We start from the raw sequence: 23,791 nt of genomic DNA, 5'->3' as shown, positions 1-23,791 counted from the left end.
GTCTTGTTTGCTGAATGTAGACACCTGACTAGGGCTGGGCGATTAATAAAATTAATTTGATCAATTTGCCCTCGAGGGCTCTGACGATTCTGTTTTTTAACAGAATCGTTGAATCGATTCTTTAGTGGTGCCACACTGCAGGAGGAAGCTCCGCCCCGCTCCACCTAGTCACCGCCTTGTCTGTCCTGTCTGAAAAACTGCACCCTGTTCTGTCCCGGCTTCTCCACAGAACTGCCGTTCTCTACTGAACAAAATTATACAGTACGGAACAGCAGTTCCGTGGGAAAGTATGACTCCTAGTATAGTGCCACACCGCCCTGTAGATATCGCCACCACCCCGCTGTAGATAGCAACCCCCCTTGCAAATCGCACCATCCCCCTCCCCCTAGTAGATTGCAGAAGCACCCCTCCACTAAGAAAATAGCCCCACTAAGTGATGAATCACTGGCCAAGGCATCGGCAAACTCTGGCCTGGATTCCGCTCCTAGTGGGAGTCCCTGCCTATATGTACAGTGACTACAGACAGTGACTTCAGGGGGTCCCTCTAGCAGCAGAGTCCCTGGCCAGAGCATCGCAAGATCCCAGGCCGGGGACTCCTGTCTTGGGAAAGCCTTGACGTCGCTGTCCATATATGGACAGAGACGTCAGGGACTCCCTCTAGGAGCAGAATCCCCGGCCAGAGGTGGCCGATGATTCAGCTCCTAGTGGGAGCCAAAGTGGCACGATCTACAAGGGGGGGCGGTGGTGAAACTATCTACAAGGGGGGAGGGGGAGATGCGATCTACAGGGAGGGGGAGATGCTGCGATCTACAAGGGGGGGTGATGATGCGATCTACAAGGGGGGGTGATGATGCGATCTACAAGGGGGGGTGATGATGCGATCTACAAGGGGGGGGTGATGATGCGATCTACAAGGGGGGGGTGATGATGCGATCTACAAGAGGGGATTGCAACCCTGACAAATTAAATCCAACAGTTTTTTGTTTTTTTTAAAGGCCATGAAAAACTAATGGCAAATGAATGACAAACGGCCATTAAAAACAGACGGACTGGAAATGGATGAAAATTTGTAGACACACGGATACAAAACGGCCATGAAAAACGGACAGTTGTTTAGATTTTAATGGCCATTTTTTTTTCAGTCGTGTAAATGCAGCTTAACAACTCTTGCACACAACCGAGATCGGGCCGTGAAAAACGGTCCAAGTGTCGGCTGGACTTCCCAGCCCGACCACAGTACAGGTGAACGGGCCCGGCCCGACCACAGTGGCAATGACTCATAGCACCACAGAATATCTATGATGCCAGGAGTCCCGTTCATCTGTACCGCGGGAAATCCGGCCGACACACGGACCGGTTTTCACGGCCCGAACTCGATCGTGTGCAAGAGGTGTTATTGTCTTTGATGCCAGTAGTCCCGTTCACATGTACCATGGTCGGGCTGGGAAATCCAGCTGAGACACAGCCCCCCGCGTAGGTAGTGCCACACAGCCCCCCTCTAGATAGTGCCACACAGCCCCCCTATAGTGTCACACACATCCCCCTGTAGATAGCGTCACCCCCCTGTAGATAGCGACGCACACAGCCCCCTCCCTGTAGATAGCATCACACATATCCCCGACGCACACAGCCCCCTGTAGAAGCTGCCACAGACCCCCCCGTAGACCGTGCCACACAGACTCCACCCGTAGACCGTGCCACACAGACCCCCATAGATCGTGCCACACAGACCCCCATAGATCGTGCCACACAGACCCCATAGATCATGGCACTACCTATAAGGGGGCTGTGTGGCACTACCTATAGGGGGGCTGTGTGGCACTACCTATAGGGGGGCTGTGTGGCACTACCTATAGGGGGCTGTGTGGCACTACCTATAGGGGGGCTGTGTGGCACTACCTATAGGGGGGCTGTGTGGCACTACCTATAGGGGGGCTGTGTGGCACTACCTATAGGGGGGCTGTGTGGCACTACCTATAGGGGGGTTGTGGGGCACTACCTATAGGGGGGTTGTGGGGCACTACCTATAGGGGGGCTGTGGGGCACTACCTATAGGGGGGCTGTGGGGCACTACCTATAGGGGGGCTGTGTGGCACTGAGAACCCCTAGAGATAGTGCCACACAGACCCCCTGTAGATAGCGCCCCACAGCCACTGTAGTTCGCATCACACAAAACCCCCTGTAGATAGACTCTCACGCAGCACCCTGCAGATAGCGCCAACTGAAATGTTGATGTGCGAGAAAATCAAGAAATATGTACAGCTACCATACATAACACCACAGCAATGGTAGTCGACTTGGACAATATGACCACACAAAAAAGTAAAAGAAATGTAACTTAAAGAGAACCTTTCACCTCCCCATACATGTGCAGCATGTAATGGGGAGGGCTGCACAAACTATGGGGCACTTTAAAAAAAAATTCTACCTCCCTCAGTTATTTAGATATCGGTGCCGTTATATTTGGCGCCCGATATTTAAACAACCCCCTGAACAGTCAACGGGGCGTGTACTGTCAAGGGGGTGTGTTACTATGGCTGTGACACTGTCCAATTAGATATGGACAGTGTTACAGTAAAAGCGAGGAGTGTGCGCGCGCGCGCGCACGCTCTCTCACTCGTCAGCTTTGAAGATCAGTCTTCTGCCGAACTGGCAAGGGGGCGTGTCACTGCTACGGACACTGTAAGAGCTGGGGAGCGCTTACACTGTCCATAGCAGACACGCCCCCTTGCCAGTTCGGCAGAAGACTGATCTTCAAAGCTGACGAGTGAGAGAGCGTGCGCGCGGGCTCGCACACTCTCTCTCCTCGCTTTTGATGTAACACTGTCCATATCTGATTGGACAGTGTCACAGCCATAGTAACACGCCCCCTTGACAGTACACCCCCCGTTGACTGTTCAGGGGGTTGTTTAAATATCGGGCGCCAAATAGAACGACACCGATATCTAAATAACGGAGGGAGGTAGAAAAAAAATGTAAAGTGCCCCAGAGTTTGTGTAGCCCTCCCCATTACATGCTGCACATGTATTCCCCAGGTTCTCCAGGGTTCTCTTTAATGCATGCATAGTAAGGTCCTTTGTAAGCAGAACTTCGCTACCGTACTTATAATGCAAATGTAACATTTGATAGACTCTCCAGCATCTTTACATGTCAGTGATTAAGCAGGACCAGATTTTGAAGAGGGGGGTGGTGGACAAAATGAATCACTGGACAGAAATGTGTGTGGGAGGACTCCGATGTGACAGTCTTTTATGGACATTAGAAGGGGCTGAGATATAAAGAAACTGACTTTCATCTCTTTTGTGCTTATTGTGCAGAATGCAATTCTCATGATGTCCCAGGGTGAGTTATTAGATTTGGTAAAACGGCAAAAAGCTGACTGACACTCACGCAGAAATGCATAACACGAGGGGAGAATATGTATAAGTGCGTATGCATGAATAATAGAATTCTCACAATAAAATGTTAAGCAGTAACAGAGTTTCAATCAATTGTAAGGGCTAAAAGTTGAAATGTGAACAGTATGGCACCTAGAGCACAGGCAAAAAAAATGTTGTATGTTTGTAATGGAGTAATGAGTTTTTATGTTACGGCATATGGGATGGTTTAGTATATATAAAAAAAATTTTTTTTAAAAAGTGAGAGGGCAGAGCTTGGCCGCTGTACTGGATGGCCACATCTTGGTGAGCTCCCGCTTGACTTAGGGCTTTTAGCGTCTCATAACGCTTCATTTGACCTGCATTTGAGACTACTCCATGAGTTGTGTCACCTACCTCACTAGGATGGCGAGGAAAAAGATCAAACCGACGGTTTCTCGGAAGTTGACCGAGTTTTTCGGCCCGGGCTTTGGGCCGGAGCAAGATGGCGCTGATCAGTTCATCCACGCGGCAGCATCTCCCTCTATGGCAGGCGCACAGAAAGTGGGACATCGAGCCACCCGACAGATGGCCTCAGGCACTCCTGCTTCGTTCCCGGCCTCGACCAGCAGCATCCCCGTGGACCTGGGTAAGAGAGGTGCCCCGATCTCACCTACGGTATCCCCTAGTGGGACAGGTCCAGCTTATAAGAGAGGCACCCGCATATGGACTCTGCTGGCTTGCCTGATGATCCTGAGCCGCCATCAGGACTGTATGTATATAAAAGGGCTGGAGGGCCCGCTCACAGCTGATACCCTAAAGGGTATGCTGCTTTCCTTGCACAAAGATACTTCTAATGATTTTAATACGGTCGTTCACCAATTGCAAGCCAATATTGATGGCCTTGGTACCTGTACGGAACATATTGTACAGAAAATGGGGTACTTCTCTATTGCACACAACGAGCTTGTGGATGCTCATTTTGCGCTTGAGGAGGAGGTGGGTCGGCTGAGAGATATTGTCACTGACTTAGAAGACCGATCAGGACGGAACAATATTACGTTTCGTGGTATCCCTGAAGATGTTCTACCGCCTGACCTGGCTCATTACCTTACGCAACTTTTCCAGCTATTACTACCGTCAAGTTCTGCTTTGGACTTTACCATTGATAGGGTGCATAGAATCCCTACGGCTAAGACTGCTCTGGAGCCTGCACCTCGTGACCGTACTTGCTCGCATACACTTACCAGGTAAAGGAGAAGCTTTTGGCGGAATGCAGGAAGAGGGGTGCTCCCCCGACTCCGTACGCTGATGTATCCATGTTTCCAGATCTTTCAGCTGCCACCCTGCAGAAGCGACGTGGATTCTACCCGGTCACTTCTCTTCGCACGGCCAATATTAAATACAAACGGGGCTTTCCTATGAAGCGCTTCATCAACCGGAATGGGGCCTCTCATATAGTTCTGTCTGTTGAAGATGGTGTACCTCTCTTGGAAGAAATGGAACATTTCTGTTGAATCAACAGCCTCTTCTCAACACTCCAGGTCCCTGGTTCGCATACACGATGATTGGACGGTCGTGAGTAGAAATGGTCGCCACTCCTGATTACTGACTCATTTGGTTGCTGACATGGTCATTTTGTTTGTAAATTGTAGCCTGTTCCGAGCCGTGGATATTGTTATATCCCCCCCCCCCCCCCACACACACACACACACACACACACACACACTTCCCACCAGTAGTGCGTATTTGCCTGGGTGACAACCCTTTTTGTTCTATGGTTGTAATGTCTTTTTCTTTTTAGTTTTGTACCGGACTGCAATCTGTATTTTCTTCCTGAACCACAAAAAGCACTTGGTATTTATCTGGCATTGTGTGAGTAGCAGTTGGATCCGTGATGGTCGTAGAGCATTTCATGCCGATTACTATAACCTCTCAATGTAAAGGGCCTAGACAGACCGTTTAAACGCAGCATGTTATGGAAGGAAGCCCTTACGTCTCTGATGTTCTCTTCGCTCAGGAAACTCATTTTCTTCATGGTAAACATCATAAATGTACACATACTAAATTCCCTCATGTTTTTTATGCCTCTGGTAGCAGGAAGAAGAGGAGAGTCTTGTTGGCAATTAAAGATACTGTGGCTTTTCCCCTTCATTCTACACAACTGGAACCTTTAGGTAGATTTCTTATAGTTGTTTGTGACATTAACAAGGTTTCCTATACCCTAGGGAATGTTTATTTTCCACATACTAGCGTAGATTCTTCTCCTCTCTCCTTAAGATGATGGATGCTGTCAGACGCGGTATTCTAGTTCTAGGCGGAGATTTTAACTCCATTATGGACCCCTCGTTGGACTCCTCCGAAACTTCGCAGAGAACTCAGTCTACTATAGCTTCCTTGTTGTGTGAGCGGTCACTGTATGATGCCTGGAGGTGCCATCACAGATCTGAGGTAGACTTTAAATTTTTTTCACATGTACATTCATCATATTCCAGGATAGACATGTTCTTCTTGAAGCATCTGGGATTGCGGGATGTTTTGGGGACCGAGATCGGCACCATAACCTGGTCAGACCACTCTCCGATTATGCTTATTCTTAACTAAACTGTATCGCACTCCCCTACCTCTATGTGGAGACTTAACTAATATATTTTGTCGCACCCAGAACAACATCAACACAAATTGGAGACTGAACTGGTGAATTATTTTGATACCAATTCACAATCTGTCTCTGACACTTTCACGGTCTGGAATGCGCACAAATCAGTTATGAGGGGCATGTTCCTTAAATAGTGTGCTTTAGTAAAATGGAAACTAAATAGAGTTTAACGTCCCGATTTCTAAAATTAGGCTTTTAGAGACTCAAAATAAATCGCCCCCCTCTGTTGGGTTAAATTCTGACTTGCGTAAACTTCGCTCCGATTTGCGTACCCTCTTAATGTCAAAATTTGATTATGTGTTTAAAAAAAAAACAAATGAACTTTTATACACATCATAACCGTTCAGGAGCTCTACTGGCTAAACAATTAAAAAATGTCAGATCTAAAAAAAAATTTGCTATTTATTAGATTCCCAGGGCCATAAAACTTCACATCCTCAAAAGATAGTGGATCAGTTTGCATCCTATTATTATTCCCTTTATAACCTTTATAAAAGACAGTGGCACGCACTTGCCAACAGCAACTGATGTTTCTGCTTTTTTGGAAAGAGTCTCTCTTCTCCCAATTGTCAAACGATCAATTAACATCATTTTCTCTTCCCATTTCCTCGGAGGAGGTAACCCACGCCACAGTATCCTTAAAGGCTTTTAAGTCGCCAGGCCCAGATGGTCTTTCCAATGGGTACTACAAAAAATATACCTCGACCCTTGCCCCTCATTTGGCATCTGTGTTCAATTTGGCGATGGGTAAAGGCTCTTTTCCTTCTGAAATGCTGTAAGCTCTTATAACCACTTTGTCTAAATCAGGTAGGGAGCCTATTACCCCTGCGAATTTCCGTCCGATCTCCCTGCTGAACACAGATGTCAAATTATACGCGAAGATATTTTCTACTCAATTTTGCCTCACTTGATTCATCCTAATCAGGCACCTGATGGAACAAGATAATTTCTGTATCTTATTAGAGCTGCAGAACTCGCGCGAACCCCTGCTCTGCTTCCAGCCTTGTATGCGGAGAAGGCATTTGACCGTATTTATTGGGGTTTTCTAGAAGCAACAGTGACTAAATTTGGTTTTGCAGGGCCCATTAAATCTGCTATGTTGGCCTTATATTCGGCTCCTTGCGCTAGGGTGTTTACATCGGATTGCCTTTCCAAACCCTTTCGTATTACAAATGGGACGAGGCAGGGGTGTCCCCAGTCTCCTCATCTTCGCGCTTATGATGGAACCCTTGGCGGAACTAGTTAGAAGTACACCTGGGATTCAAGGAATCACAGTAGGACAGCAGGAGCACGAGATTAGTTTATACGATGGTGATGTGATCTTGGCGGTAACAAACCCAGTCACCACTTTACAATGTGTTTTAAACCTCTTGCATGATTTTGGCCAGGTCTCTTATTATAAAGTTAACAGTACAAAGTCTGTTCGTCCTTCGTACCGGTTTGGATGCCCACACTAAAACTTCTGTAGCAGCTTCTTTCCCTTTTCAACGGAGTGACTCCAGTATCCCGTATCTGGGCATATCCCTGTCTAGTCCGAGTTCGACAACGTTTGCAAAAAATTATACTCCTCTACTATCGTCTATCCCAAAAATGTTGTCTGGTTTCCGTAAACCCTTCATTTCATGGGATGGCCGCATAGCAGTGCTTAAAATGATGATCCTTCCACGCATTTTATACTTATAGGACTCTACCAATCCCAGTCCACGTGTCATTTCTTACTAAGCTACAATCTTTATTAAATAAATATATCTGGAACGATTCACGTGCGAGAATAAACTTCATGATATCTAAACCAACTGAAATTGGAGAAATGGGTGCTCCTGATATGCTGCTCTGCAGGACAAGGTTTAAATTTTGTTGGCCCTCATCCACGCAGAAATGTTGGGTTTCTATAGAATCAGCGCTTCTGAAGGCCCCTTTAATTTCACTTTTACACACCCAAAATGCTTCAACTATCCATTCGTTGCCACAGGTTGCTAGTATAAGAGCGGCAGTACGGGCGTGGTCATACCTCCACTCTATTTGGTCAATGGACTCTCTGGGGATGGTGCTGATCTCTGTTCTTCTCTTACGGTTCCTGTACACACTTATCCCACAGATGGATCTCACCACATGGGAAATTTTGGGAGTATGTATGAAGATGGCATATTTACTACTTTTTCTGTGCTTCAGAATAAATTCAAACTCCCCGCTGCAGATTTTTATAAGTTCCTTAGAGTCAGACATGTCTTGATGCCCATAAACACTGCTTCTCTTGTTTTCCCTAAGGTTGCCTTAGTTTTTTTTCTCACTGTCACCTAGGTGCTCTAAGGGTATTTCCACGTTCTATAATTAATTTTTTGAGCCTGCCTCACTAGGCAAATCTTGACACATGCTTTCTTGGGAGAGATTGGAAACATGCGCTCTCTTGAGTAAAAAAAAAAAAATGTGTCTCATGGTATTAAATCACTGGGAGACGGCACAAAAACAGTTTCTTCGTTGGTATTTTATACCAGTTAAATTTGCACAAATGGATAATGCCTGTCCTAAAACTTGTTGGAGACAATGCAGTCTTAAAGAGGCTCTGTCACCACATTACAAGTGCCCTATCTCCTATATAAGGAGATCTGCGCTATAATGTAGGTGACAACAGTGCTTTTTATTTAAAAAAAACGATCTATTTTCACCACTTTATTAGCGATTTTAGATTTATGCTAATGAGTTGCTCAATGGACAACTGGGCGAGTTTTACTATTGACCAAGTGGGCGTTGTACAGATGAGTGTATGACGCTGACCAATCAGTGACCAATCAGCGTCATACACTTCTCTCCATTCATTTAATCAGCGCATAGGGATCCTTTTAGATCGCTATGTGCTGTCTTATACTAACACATTAACGATACTGAAGTGTTTAGACAGTGAATAGACATTCCACAGGATGTCCATTCACAATCTGTGCACTTCGTTACTCTCTGTGATATCTACAGCCGAGCAAGCGTAATCTCGCGAGATTACGCTGTAAATGACAGGTTACAGCGAGATTACGCTTGCTCTGCTGTAACTACCATAGAAACAATACCGAAGTGCACAGATTGTGAATAGACATCCCGTGGAATGTCTATTCACTGTCTAAAGACTTCAGTATCGTTAATGTGTTAGTATAAGACAGCACATAGAGATCTAAAAGGATCCCTATGCGCTGATTAAATGAATGGAGAGAAGTGTATGACACCGATTGGTCACTGATTGGTCAGCGTCATACAGTCATCTGTACAACACCCACTTGGTCTAAAGTAAAACACGCCCAGCTGTCTATTGAGCAACTCGGTAGCATAAATCTAAAATAGCTAATAAAGTGGTGAAAATAGATAGTTTTTTTAAATAAAAAGCACTGCTGTCACCTACATTATAGCGCTGATCTCCTTATATAGGAGATAGGGCACTTATAATGTGGTGACAGAGCCTCTTTAAGGGCACCTATCTCCATATGTGGTGGTCATGCCCGGTAATTAGGCTTTTCTGGGAACCGATTTTTACGTTGATTCATACGGTAACTGCTCATTCAATTCCGCCAGAACCAGCCTTGGCATTGTGCTTCTTGGGAATGAAACATTTCCCAAAAGATATTGAAGTGGTCATTAGCCATATAATTCTCGCCACACGACTGATTATTACCTATCACCCCCTCAAAACAGGAGGTGATACATGCAGTGACTTATTCTTGCAAGATGGAACAGTTATATTGTGCCAGATTCCATGCAGGCCGTTCAAATATGGCTATTTGGTTGCCGTGGACACTTTTTCAAGCTATTGTATCCTCATCGTATTTCCTGTTAACTTGTGGCGCATTAGTTACCGTACTTATATTTCGTATACAGACTTTCTGGAAGATCCTAATTGTTCACTAATACTGATATTGACTGCTGATTTATATTTGCATTTCTGTGCTCAGGTACTTTTGTCCGTTTCCTTCCCCCTTCCTTTTTCACTCACCTACATCATACGCTGATTGTTTACACTGTTGTACTTGAAAGTGTATTCTTTATTGTTTGTTTTTGAAAAATGAATAACAATTCTAATTGAAAAAACATGAGTGAATTGGAGAAAGTTCAAAGAAGGGCAACTAAATTAAAGGCATACCTCCCAAACGTCCCAAAATCAGCGGGACAATCCCGAATTCCGAGCGGTGTCCCGCTATTCCAAGCTGGCCGGTGGTAAGTCCCAGTGTCAACTGTATCTGCGTCCTCAGTTTGCAGATAAAGTTAAATCCAATGCTGAAGGAACAGTCAGCTCCCTGCTTCAGCATTCAACTATGGAGTCACCGGCCTGGGCAACGCAAGCTCTCTCGCTGGGGACTCCTGTCTTGAAATAGCCCTTGACGTCACTGTACATATATAAACAGTGACGTCAGTGGCTCCTCCAGGAGCGGAATCCCTGGCCGACGCTTTGGCCGCAGATTCCGGCAACTTAAAGCCCTTTACATCACTGTCCATAGACAGTGACTTAAGGGGCTCCTCCTGGAGCGGAATCCCCTGCCATAGCATGGCCGATGCTCTGGCTAGGGAATGCGCTTCTAGAGGGAGCCCCAATTGCACTATAAACAGGGTGGTTAGCGCCATCTACAGGGGGGTGGCACGATCTTCACATGGTGTGTGCACTATCTACGTGGCCACTGTGCCACTATATGGGAACTATCTACAGGGGACACTGTGGTGCTATCTACATGGGCACTGTGGCACTATGGTAGTATGCGGGCACTGGCACCATCTATGTGGGCACTATCTACAGGGACATTGTGGCACTATGGGGCATTATACTGAATGGTGGAAGCTAAGGGGGCATTATACTGTATGGGTGCATCTATAGGGGCATTATACTGTATGGGGCAGCAATGGGGGCATTATGCTGTGCAGGGTTAGCTATTTAGCATTATACTGCGTGGGAGGCACAATGGGGTATTATACTATGTGGGGGCAGCTATAGTGGCATTATACTGTGCGGGGGTTCTACAGGGGCATTATATTGTGTGGAGGCACTATGGGAGCATGATACGGTGCGGGCTAAACCGGGTGTGTATGGGCAGGGAACGCGAAACACCTCTATTATCCCTCTTTGCGATACTTAAAAGTTGGGAGGTGTGTTAAAGATGTTTTCTGATTTTATTTAACTAAAGCACGATTATTGTATAATAAGTTGTGCATATTTCTATAAGGGTATAAATATAAGAGATGCAGAGGTTGTAGCTGCACCTGGGCCACAGAACAACTCTAGTACATAAGGGAATAACCGGGTTTATACCCTGTACTGTGACAGCATTATCACCGTGTTTATTACCTCTGGGCTGTGACATCACTGTGTGTATTATCCTTGTATTAGGACGCTGTATTTATTATCAGTGTGTTATGACATCATTTTGTCCCTTAAGCTGGCCATACATTTCAGATAGCTGTTGGCCAAATGATCATTTGGTCGACAGCTATTCCTCCCGACCAACATACACATGCACGCTTGGCCGAGTAAGCATGTGTTCTCAATAGGGAGAAGGAGTAAAACCCCTGCCGGACTCCTCTGGCAGCGGCTTATCTCCTTGCAAACAAAAGGATTGGACATGTTGGAATCCAACATTCCCGAACCCTTCTCTCCCCTCGACATCTGCCGGGACACCACCATACCATACACATTAGATGATTGGCCGATCCCACCAAATTTGACTAGTTCAGCCGACATACATCTAATGTGTATGGCCATCATCAGCTATTAGCTGTGACATTAGGGTTTATTATCCCAGTTCTGTGACATTACTATGGTAATTATCCTTGTAATGTGAAATTACAATGTTTACTAACCCTGTTCTGTAAACTTATCAATGTTCTGTGGAATCAATGTGTTTATTATCCTTGTTCTGTATCGTCAGTGTGTGCAATAACAGTTTCCTATGACTTCACAGCGTTTATTATCTATGTACTGTACATACAAAATGCGTTTGCTATTCCCGTTTTGTGGCATCAGATTTGTCTATTATTTCTGTCTAGTTGGGGTTCCCTGTCAGAGATTTTGCATTTGGGCCCAGGATCTTCAATTTACTCCTCCGTCTTTACTTATTAGATATACTAGCCTTTCAGTTGATTGGACATCAGTTTGAGAACCATTCATTGCTCTGTAACAGAATTTGTAACAAATATATGGGGAGCCCCTCAGTCCTAAGAGCTTCTAACTGAACAGAAAAAGCATCGAAGACCAAGATTGATTATTGCTGAATGGATAATGACAAGGTCTTGTAGCTCAGAGGAGGAGGAGGAGGAACTTACCTCTTGCTTTGCTGTTGCCTTTCTGCATAGTATAATCATCAGATAAAGCTCGTTTTAATTTCTACCCTAAACTTTTTGGGTGCTTTCAGTGAGGAGACCACTATCCATTACGTATTCAGGTGCATCTCTTCCATTGCACCTTATAGGAATCTAGTATTGCAGCTCAGCCCCGCTCACTTTAACGGAGCTGCAATACTTGATACTGTTAAAGTGAGTAAAATATGTTTATGTGACTCAATCTTGAAAGAATGGTTATGTGACTCCATCTTGCATGGAATATCCATCTGGACTTAAATAATCCATTTTGTGTTTGAAGAATCATCTGATTCTTTAAAAGAAGTAAATCCATGCTGGTGGATTGTCTGAATAATTATATGTTTTTATTATTCAGCTAATGTTATCATTCTCTGTTGTGGAGAATAATGCAAAAATGCTTTGTATACAAAGTATACCAATGCATTATATAAGCGATCAGCAGGTCGCATGGTGAAGTCCCCTGGTGGAACTAAAAAAGAAAAAAAAAAAAATGTACAGAAAGTTTTTCTCCAAAAAGCGTTTTTATTTAGTAAAAGTGTCAAAACAAAATTACACATACACATATATGGTATCCCCGCAATCGTAACAACTCGAACTTAAAATTAACATATTAAACCGCCGGATGAACAGCGTAAAAAAAAGAAGCAAAAAACAACGGCAAAATACCTTTTTCTCCCATAAGAAAATAAAAGTTGATCTATAAGCCCTATGTACGCCAAAATAGTACTAATGAAAACTACACCTACCACGCCTGCAAAAATGAAGCCCACATACGGCCACATTGACGGAAACAAAGTTTTGGAATGTGGCGATGCAAAAACCAAGTAATTTTTTTCTAAAAGGGTTTTTATTGTGCAAACGTAGAGAAACATATAAAACCTTTACATATTTGGGATCCCAGTAATCGTGCCGACCCATAGAATAAAGTTAAGTTATTTACGCTGCATAGTAAACTGCATAAATTTAGAACGTGAAAATCAATACTGAAATAGCTGCTTATTTTCAATTCTCTCCTAAAATAAAGTTAATCAATATATTATATGCATCCAAAGAAGGTGCAATTGAAAAATACAACTCGCCCCGCAAAAAACAAGCCCTTATACGGCTATGTCGACGGAATAAAAAAATAATCCTTGGTCATGAACGTGCAAAACGGCCTGGTCGTTTAAGGGCTTAATAACAACCCTCGGTTTTCTATCACTGAGCCAGTTAACCCAATTACACATTTTCCCCCAGTCCCAGCATTTTCATTTTATATACCAACCTATTATACCGAACAGTATCAAACGCCTTTGAAAAGTCTAGATACACCACACAGGCCGATCAGATTGGTTTGACACGACCGATCCCTCATAAACCCATGCAGATGCTGCTTTAACAGTTTATTTGCATTGAAATACTCGAGAATAGCATCTCTTAGAAAACCCTCAAATATTTTACCAATTATAGAGGTTAAACTAACAGGCCTATAGTTTCCGGGCTCACTTTTGGAATATTGGCACCACATTTGCTATGCGCCAATTCTGTGGAACAGACCCAGTCATTATAGAATCCCTAAGGGTATGTGCACACGATAGCAGGCATTTACGTGTGAAAAGACAGACTGTTTTCAAGAGAAAACAGCTGCCTGGTTTCACACGTAAATGCTCCTCCTCGTAATATACGAGGAGTCTGCGACGCTCGTAAATCTTGAGCTGCTCTTCATTGAGTTCAATGAAGAACGGCTCAAATTACGTTGCAAAGAAGTGCCCTGCACTTCTTTGCCGAGGCAGTCATTTTACGCGTCGTCGTTTGACAGCTGTCAAACGACGACGCGTAAATTACTGGTCGTCTGCACAGGACGTCGGCAAACCCATTCAAATGAATGGGCAGATGTTTGCCGACGTATTGTAGCCCTATTTTCAGACGTAAAACGAGGCATAATACGCCTCGTTTACGTCTGAAAATAGGTCGTGTGAACCCAGCCTTAATAGTGCATGAGCGAGAATGACTCTAACCCTTCGTTGTCATGAGGTTACATGTGGTCAGACCTGCAAAAATTACACATTGATGCAATATATTAAGGATATGCCTCCGCAGTTAAAAGGAGTGTTTTAAACAGAGAATGATTACGTTGCACTTGGAGCTGTGTTGATTGATTTTACAAAATGCTAAATATTGTCCGTTACAGAGTTTATGGTATTAACAATGTAGAAGGTTGTTAAAAAAAGATCTGTCTGGTTGCCAGTAGCTGGCTAGTATAGAAATTTTACTACAGTACTGCAAACTGGTTTATTGCTTTAACAGTTGAATTTTGCCTTCTTCTGGATAAACAGGGCTTTAAGGCATAATTATATCAGCTGAAGGTCCCCATATTATTCTTGTTATCACATATTCCTGTAATATATTGCCCAATTCACTACACAGATGGTAATATGAATCTCATACCTGTGTTTATTGCTGTCCATAAGAAAAACGGTGGCTAGTGTGGGTATATAGACAATCCCGGAACTCTGAAGCAACGCCAAGATACCCTAAATGAAATCAAAAGTTCAGGAATGTAATGAACAACCAAACAAAGGTCTACAAGAAAATAACAGTCAATATAGGATGATCCATATCACCAACACAAATCTTCCTCAGCTTTTATTGACATTTTCAAAAAACATTTTTATCCATTCTGGTTTGTATTCATTAACATCAAACTATTTTAGATCTACTCAAATTCAAACCAATATGACATTTCCCCCCATAAAAATAGATTCACATTTCAGCGGAAAGTTCTAATTTTAGAAACCTCTTTCTCTATGACCTTAAATATCCATATTTTTTTTTCAAAACTTTGGCTAAAAATAAACATGCGCTTCAAAAAGACAAACAAATCCATGCACATTTAAAACATGGGAACATGGAAAAAAGCCAGAAGTTCCCTATTTGAAGCTTGTTAAACATTAAGCAATGGAAAACAGAAAGTTGGAGATTTTGCTTGTTCCCATGAGAATTATACTATTGTTTCTCAGATCTATATATACAGAATTCTGTGGTCATTTGGATTTTGTAAGACTATGGCCTTATTCACACGAACGTGTTAAACGTCCATGTGACGGACATTGAAAGAACGGCCGTCACACGGACCTATATAATTCAATGTGGATGTTCACATTGCCGTTGTTTCAACGGACCGTGTGAAGGATCCGTGAGAAAATAGGACATGTCCCATCTTTTCACGCTTCACGCAACCCTCCATAGATTCTAGTCTAAGGTGAGATGCGTGATATCGCATCCCGCAGCACAGAGCACGGATGCACCTCGGACGTGGAAACCGCCAGTTATTTCACGTCTGTGATGCACGCCTGTATGGATCAACTCTTTTGCAGTGTATCTCCAAATTTTCCATAATTTCCCAGTCATCTGACTATTTTTAACAGCTGTTCGTCGTCCGTTTGCCATCTGTTTTTCACAGTTCTTAAAGAATGGATGAATTTTATTTCTCAGGTTTTTTTTGCTCCCAACCCCCTGAAAACACCACAGTGCCCCTGTAGATAGTGCCAGAGTGCCCACATAGTACCACAGTGCCCGCATAGTGCCACGGTGCCCATGTAGATAGTGCCACACAGTGCCCATATAGCTCCACAGTGCTAATGTAGATAGAGCCACACACACTCCTGTAGAAAGTGCCACACACAACTGTCCCTGTTTCCACATCGTCCTCTTCTATAGCGAGGCAGGCCTGGTCTCTTCCTACCAGGCCTGCACCAGCATTTTCAGGACATTAAAATAACGGCCGTGTAAATACACTCCTAAGAAGCCGTTGTTCTGAAAACGCTGTGTGGCCGTTTTTCACAGTTGGGTGAATATTGCCTAATTTGGTTTAAAAAACGCTGATTATTTTTGACTATACAAATCCAAAACCTATAAACCGCACAAAAAGTTTGAGGTTACATCTGATACTTAACAGTAGAATTAAACTATTCCCACAAATGGACATATATGCATGTCCTACTGAGGTACAGCAGTACTCTAACTCCTTAAAGGGGTTATCTGGGAAGTAAATTTTGTTTCCTAGGGCCTACAAATTAAACAAACCAAAAAAAACAAAAACGTACCTATCCTTGCCTTCGGCAATTCAGCGCTGTTGCTCCAGCAGTAGTCCAGGTGCTTCTTTACATGCACGTGGCATGTGACCGCTGTAGCCAATCAGAGGGCTCAGCAGCCATATATTGTATTTCTGGCATTATGCCAGAAATACGACTTGTCACCAGAGAGCCCTCTGATCGGCTGCAATGGTTACATGCTACTTTCAAGTAAGCAAGCACTGGGCTTGCCGCCGGAGCGACAGGGCTGTATCGCCAGAGGCAAGTATTGTTTTTTTTTTTTATTTGTATTTGCAGCCCATAAGAAAAAATGTTCACTTCCCGCATAACCCCTTCAACCCATTAGTAAAGATAAAATATGTTGGTGTCACACCCATGTGAAGCCGGCCTTAGGTCTCTCTCGCATGGCAGTAATCCGATTAGTAGTTTATCAGTATTTGTAAGCCAAAACCAGGAGTGGGTCCAAAACACGGAAGACTATTCCAAAAATTTCAGTGCAGAAAGTGTACGTTTAAATTGTAAATAGAAATCCACTGCCTGTATAAAAGTTTAAAATAATTTTATTTGTATTAATCTAAAAAATTGGGCACGAATGCCAAAAGGATCTGAGCACAGGCGTTGGCAACACAGATCATAAGTCCTTGTTAGAGTGTCTAAGATATATAGGTTCAAAGTTAGCTTGGCTCATACATCAATGCGACACTATACAAGAATAGTCAATTGTATTGCTGGTCTGTTTGCCATAGCAATGCAAAATTCCCAAGCCTTTGATGAAGTGTCTAAGATATAGTCATAGTATCGTTCATGTACAACTACGATACTCTACAAAGGCAATAACAAATGTAATGCTGGTCTGTTTGCCAAAGAAAAGAAAAACTCCCCACGCGTTTCTGCGCCCCTATAACATAAGTGGAGCGTCGTCAGGGGTATAAATTGCCTAGATATTTCTAAATGCTGGTCAGCACATATTATGCTGTGTTATGTTTCCCCGGCGTGCAGTAGACACCGATGACTGAGATTGGTCAGGGCCCCTGGGGGGGTTTAACGTTTGAGCCTTTACAAGGAGGAAAGTGAAAAGCATAGTTAGCAGCGACCACTGGGGGAAGGTTGTCAAAGGGGTTTTCTGAGATATTAAAATTTGTTTAAGGGTATGTGCACACACACTAATTACGTCCGTAATTGACGGACGTATTTCGGCCGCAAGTACCGGACCGAACACAGTGCAGGGAGCCGGGCTCCTAGCATCATAGTTATGTACGATGCTAGGAGCCCCTGCCTCTCCGTGGAACTACTGTCCCGTACTGAAACCATGATTACAGTACGGGACAGTTGTCCTGCAGAGAGGCAGGGACTCCTAGCATCGTACATAACTATGATACTAGGAGCCCGGCTCCCTGCACTGAGTTCGGTCCGGGACTTGCGGCCGAAATACGTCCGTCAATTACGGACGTAATTAGTGTGTGTGCACATACCCTTATAGGACTTTAGGTTGAAAATAGAACAAATTGTAATGTACTTCTCTTCGCAATAACGTGCCATTTCCGCACAACAGGTACGCCTGTCCCTAGTCATCTCTGTTCACCTTGCTTACACAATAACGTGATGTGTTCAAGTCACGTGATTATGGCAGACCGTCACTACTATACTAAGTAAGGGTACCGGAACACCACAGTATTTACAGTAAACACAATTACTTTTATTTTTTAAGTTCTAGCCCCATATTGAACATAATTTAAATGGAATCGGTCGCCGAATTTACGTTGCCCCATCCTAGGGCAGCATAAAGTCGTGCCGGAAACCCCGATTTCATTTATGTCACTTGTCAATATGGTTTAGTTTTCATAAAATCACAGTTTATCAGGTGCAGCGCGAGCTGAGCCAGGAGTCCTCCTAATGATGTGCACGTGCTAATTCTGGAGTCCCCCATGTTCATTATATGCGGGCTAATCCTAACCACCGACTGACCGCTTTCTTCTCTATGCACAGTAATAGGGAGAGAGCTGTCAATCAGCAGCAGGGGGAGCCCGCTGCGCTCAGCTTGCCCTGCAACTAGTAAACATTAATTTTAAGAAAACTACACCATATTCACAAGGGACAGACCCCTGATATCAGGTTGTCTGTCAATACTTTATGCTGAACCTAAAACAACTCCTCTAAACAAAACATATAGGGGCTCTTCATCTACATACATGAAAACCTGCAACAATATCCAAAAAACAGAAGGATACCATGCCCAAATAGGAATATAAATTTGACTTTAATAGTAGAAAAATACAATATATAAAAAATACAGTTAAAATGAGAGAACAAGATGTGAGACAGAAAAGGTGCCTATGCAGTATCCAGTATGAAATAGATAAAGGAAAATGCCTAAACCGAAGGAGACAATGACAATGGATAATAACATATCCATAACCAAGTAAAGTATTTATCATGAATGCAACAGAGCACTAATGCATGCCGATCAATGACATAGGATGTCTAGCTGAGATAGGGCAGCATACATCTGGTAACAGATTCGCTTTAAAGAGGCTCTGTCACCACAGTATAAGTGCCCTATTTTGCACATAATGAGATCGGCGCTGTAATGTAGGTAGGGATGTCACGATACCAGAATTTGGACTTAGATACCGATACTTTGTGTAGTATTGCGATTTTGATACCAAAACGATACTTTGCCAACAGTAATAAAAAAAAAAAAAAAGTTCTTCCATCTTCTGATATGAGACGCGTGGTGTGATGATGAATTTAACCTCCATGTGCCTCACATTAATAGTAATTAACCCCATCATGTTTCCCAGTCATAATGGGTTAATGTGTGAGGTACATGATGGAGTTAATTACTATTAATGTGAGGCACATGGAGGTTAAATTCATCACACCGCGTGCCCCACAATAAGTGATAGAAAGCAGTTTTTATTTTTACAGCGTACACATCATAAATGACGCAAAAAAATAAATTGTTGTGCAGGTTATTACAGCCGCGCCAATACCGAATGTGTATATTTTATGTATTGAGACTTATTTTAAGGTTTATTGTAAAAAACGTGAATGTGTATTTTTTTTAACATTTATTACTTTAGGTTTTTACTTTATTTTTAAACTTTAATGTACTGGTATATATCTATATGCCAGTACATTAGCCTGTGTACGGATAGTACACAGGCAGTTGTTAGGACATACCTAAGTATGCCCTAACAGGAAATATGGTAAGACAGCCCTGGGGTCCTTCAATGGACCCTGGACTGTCTGCCCATATATGTTATGGCCCTCGATCGCGTCACAGGAATTCCCTGTGAAGCGATCCAAAGGGGCATCCCCCTTTCTCATTTACCTCTGAATGCTGCGGTCAGCTTTGATCGCAGCGTTCTTCGGAATAGCGGCGGAGATAGATGGTTGGACGCGACGTCTATTTACTGTCAAGACTTCGGTAACTTTAATGAGTGTGTATGTGACTGCACATAGTGAACAGGATCACTATGTGCAGAGTAAATGCATGGAGAGAAGTGTATGACACGGATTGGTCAGCGTCATACACTTCTCTCCACAACGCCCACTTGGTCAAAAAGTAAAACACGCCCAGTTGTCTATTAAGAAAGTCATTAGAATAAAGCTAAAATAGGTCATAACTTGGTGAAAATAGATTGTTTTTCTAAATAAAAAACACTGCTGTAATCTACATTACAGCGCCGATCACATTATGTACAATATAGGGCATTTATAATGTGGTGACAGAGCCTCTTTAATCATAAACAACAACATCAACCACATCTAACCTACCCCCTCTCATATACAGAGTGTGTGTGTGTGTGTGTGTGTGTGTGTGTGTGTGTGTGTGTGTGTGTGTGTGTGTGTGTGTGTGTGTGTGTGTGTGTAAATATATATACACACTACCGTTCAAAAGTTTAAGGTCACTTACAAATTTCCTTATTTTTGAAGAAAAATATGTTTTTTTCAATGAAGATAACATTAATCAGAAATACACTCTATACATTGTTAATGTGCTAAATGACTATTCTAGCTGCAAACGTCTGTTATTTAATGCAATATCTACATAGGTGTATAGAGGCCCATTTCCAGCAACCATCACTCCAGTGTTCTAATGGTACATTGTGTTTGCTAAGGCCTCACTCACACGAGCGTGGCGTTTTTGCGCACGCAAAAACGCTGCGTTTTGCGTGCGCAAAAACCACTTAACAGCTCCGTGGGGCAGCAGCATATGATGCGCGGCTGCGTGCTTTTCGCGCAGCCGCCATCATTATGACACTCCATTTGGATGTTTGTAAACAGAAAAGCACGTGGTGCTTTTCTGTTTTCATTCATCCTTTTGACAGCTGTTGCGCGAATCACACTTGTCCCACGGAAGTGCTTTCGTGCGACATGCGTGGTTTTCACGCAAAACGCCCAAACGGACATGTCGTGACTTTTTTCAGCGGACTCATGCGGAGTAAAAATCACGGACATGTCTGCACGGCCCCATAGACTAATATAGGTCTGTGCAACGCGCGTGCAAATCACGCGCGTTGCACGGACGTTTTTCCCGTTCGTCTGAATAAAGCCTAACTGTTAGAAGGCTAATGGATGATTAGAAAACACTTGAAAACCCTTGTGCAATTATGTTAGCACTGCTGTAAACAGTTTTGCTGTTTAGAGGAGCTATAAAACTGACCTTCCTTTGAGCTAGTTGAGAATCTGGAGCATTACATTTGTGGGTTCGATTAAGCTCTCAAAATGGCTAGAAAAAGAGAGCTTTAATGTGAAACTCGACAGTCTATTCTTGTTCTTAGAAATGAAGGCTATTCCATGCGAGAAATTGCCAAGAAACTGAAGATTTCCTACAACGGTGTGTACTACTCCCTTCAGAGGACAGAACAAACAGGCTCTAACCAGAGTAGAAAGAGAAGTGGGAGGCCCCGCTGCACAACAAGACAAGTACATTAGAGTCTCTAGTTTGAGAAATAGACGCCTCACAGGTCCTCAACTGGCAGCTTCAATAAATAGTACCCGCAAAACGCCAGTGTCAACGTCTACAGTGAGGAGGCGACTCCGGGATGCTGGCCTTCAGGGCAGAGTGGCAAAGAAAAAGCCATATCGGAGACTGGCTAATAAAAGGAAAAAAGATTAATATGGGCAAAAGCACACAGACATTGGACAGAGGAAGATTGGAAAAAAGTGTTATGGACAGACGAATCGAAGTTTGAGGTGTTTGGATCACACAGAAGGACATTTGTGAGACGCGGAACAACTGAAAAGATGCTGGAAGAGTGCCTGACGCCATCGCTCAAGCATGGTGGAGGTAATGTGATGGTCTGGGGTTGCTTTGGAGCTGGTAAAGTGGGAGATTTGTACAAGGTAAAAGGGATTTTGAATAAGGAAGGCTATCACTCCATTTTGCAAAGCCATGCCATACCCTGTGGACAGCGCTTGATTGGAGCCAATTTCATCCTACAACAGGACAATGACCAAAAGAACACCTCCAAATTATGCAAGAACTATTTAGGGAAGAAGCAGGCAGCTGGTATTCTATCTGTAATGGAGTGGCCAGCGCAGTCACCAGATCTCAACCCCACAGAGCTGATGTGGGAGCGGCTGGACCGTACGCAAGAAGTGCCCATCAAGCCAATCCAACTTGTGGGAGGGCCTTCTGGAAGCATGGGGTGAAATTTCTCCCGATTACCTCAGCAAATTAACAGCTAGAAGGTCTGCAATGCTGGAATTGCTGCAAATGGACTCCTAAGTGACCCAACGATGCAGCACTAGCAGCTAAGGGTGCCGCTAAGGTCTTAAAACATCAGGCGAGACAGCATACAGTGCATTTGGAAAGTCTGAAGACCCTTTCACTTTTTTCACATTTTGTTATGTTGAGGCCTTATGCAAAAATAAAAAAAATCACGTTTTTCCCCATGAATCTGCACTTAATACCCCATAATGACAAAGTGAAAACAGAATCTTAGTAATCTTTGCTAATTTATTTGAAAGTAAAAACTAAAATATTGCATTGACAGAAGTATTCATACCCTTTACGAACTTCTTAGGTGAAGCACCTTTGACAAAGAGAACAGCCTGCAGTCTTCTTGGGTATGACGGAACAAGGTTTGCACACCTGGATTTGGGGATTTTCTGCCATTCTTCTCTGCAGACCCTCTCAAGCTCTGTCAGGTTGGATGGGGACTGTCAGTGGACAGCCATTTTCAGGTTTCTCCAGAGATGTTCGACTGGGTTTAACCCCTTAATGACCGAGCCATTTTTTACGTTTTTCCATCGTCGCATTCCAAGAGCTCTAACTTTTTTATTTTTGCGTCGACATAGCTGTATAAAAGGTCTTGTTTTTTGCGGGACAAGTTTTATTTTTTAATAGCACCATTTTGAGGTACATATTATTTCTTGATTAACTTTTATTAACTTTTTTTTTAGGGGGGGGGAATAGAAAAAAACCTGAAATTTCGCCACTCTTTTTCGCGTCTTAAATCTACGCCGTTTACCGTGTGGTATAAATAACAAAAAGAACTTTATTCAGCGGGTTGTTACTATTGCAACGATACCAAACTTGTATAGTTTTTGTATGTTTGACTACTTTGACACAGTAAAAACGCTTTTTTTTTCAAAATTATTTGTTTTTGTGTCTCCATATTCGAAGAGCCATAACTTTTTTTATTGTTCCGCCGATGTAGTTGTACGAGGGCTTTTTTTTTGCGGGAAGACTAGTCGTTTTTATTGGTACCATTTTGGAGTAGATGCGACTTTTTGATCACTTTTATCACATTATTTTTAAAGTCAGGATTCACAGAAAACCGCAATTTTTCCATAGTTTATTAAAAAAATTTACAGCGTTCACCGTGCGGGTTAAATAATGTAATAGATTTATAGTCGGGGTCGTTACGGACGCGGCGATACCAAATATGCGTAACTTTTTTACTTTATTTTGGGTTTTTAATAGTAAAGCATTTTGTAAGGGGAAAAAGTGGGTTTTTCATTTTTTTTTCACAGTTTTTTTTTTTTGAATTAAACGTTATTAAAAAATTTTTTTACTAGTCCCACTAGGGGACTTTAATATGCGATTCTCCGATCACTATTATAATACACTGCAATACTTTTGTATTGCAGTGTATTACTGCCTGTCCGTTTAAAACGGACAGGCATCTGCTAGGTCATGCCTCCGGCATATGCATCAGAATAAAGCCCGTTAGTGGCCGCCGTTAAAAGGCGTATTGGCGGTCACTAACGGGTTAAGTCATTGCTCTAGCTGGGCCACTAAAGGACGTTCACAGAGTTGTCCCTAAGCCACTCCTGTGTTGTCTTGGCTGTGTGCTTAGAGTCATTGTCTTGTTGGAAGGCGAACCTTTGGCCCACTCGAAGGTCCAGAGCACTCTGGATCAGGT

General features: G+C 43.2%; 1 protein-coding gene across 5 annotated transcripts in view; it reads right to left on the bottom strand.

Annotated features, from left to right (window-relative positions):
* Nucleotides 1-23,791, bottom strand: part of LOC142660646 (uncharacterized) — a 228,571-nt gene that overhangs the window by 168,111 nt on the left and 36,669 nt on the right. For all 5 annotated transcript variants that reach the window (XM_075837341.1, XM_075837343.1, XM_075837339.1 and 2 more), the window contains exon 2: nt 14,767-14,852. The gene's annotated coding sequence lies outside the window, so the exon portion shown is untranslated. The remainder of the gene's footprint in view (nt 1-14,766; nt 14,853-23,791) is intronic.

This window comes from Rhinoderma darwinii, chromosome 9, assembly GCF_050947455.1.
Source record: "Rhinoderma darwinii isolate aRhiDar2 chromosome 9, aRhiDar2.hap1, whole genome shotgun sequence".
Lineage (NCBI taxonomy): Eukaryota > Metazoa > Chordata > Amphibia > Anura > Rhinodermatidae > Rhinoderma > Rhinoderma darwinii.
Note: the sequence above shows the minus strand (reverse complement) of the source record. Positions and strands in the feature narration are given on the sequence as shown.